The following is a 444-nucleotide window of genomic DNA, read 5'->3' as shown; positions in this document are numbered from 1 at the left end:
CATGCAACGCTTTCTTTTCTGCAAATAAATCCTTTGTGGCGATGCTTGAGATCGTTCTTGGCTTTCAGTCAATATTGCATCAAATCCAAATTTTATGTCATTGCGAATCGTTGGACACGTTTGGCGCTGAAGCAAAAACGAAGTGACGACATACATATAAATTTTCTACAAACATTTAGAAGATTTCAATGTTCATTCTTGATTGCTATTGATCATTTTGCATTGTAAAAGAATGCGAGCGTTAACAATAGCTTGATCCAGCGTTCCAAAAAAAAATCCTCATTGGTCAACGATTCGTCTTTCTGCTTACGGTATGAGCATGACACAGCTGATCGAAAGTGTCAGTCCCACTTTTTGTTGCATTGTAATGCAAAATTATATCTAGCTTGTTGATGAGGCAACCAAACAATTCTATTTTCTTTTTGGTGTGCGAATGATACACTG

The sequence above is a fragment of the Vollenhovia emeryi genome, unplaced genomic scaffold (assembly GCF_000949405.1).
Source record: "Vollenhovia emeryi isolate VEMERY1.0 unplaced genomic scaffold, V.emery_V1.0 DF939322.1, whole genome shotgun sequence".
NCBI lineage: Eukaryota > Metazoa > Arthropoda > Insecta > Hymenoptera > Formicidae > Vollenhovia > Vollenhovia emeryi.
The sequence above is the reverse complement of the archived record's forward strand: the minus strand, read 5'-3'. Positions refer to the sequence as shown.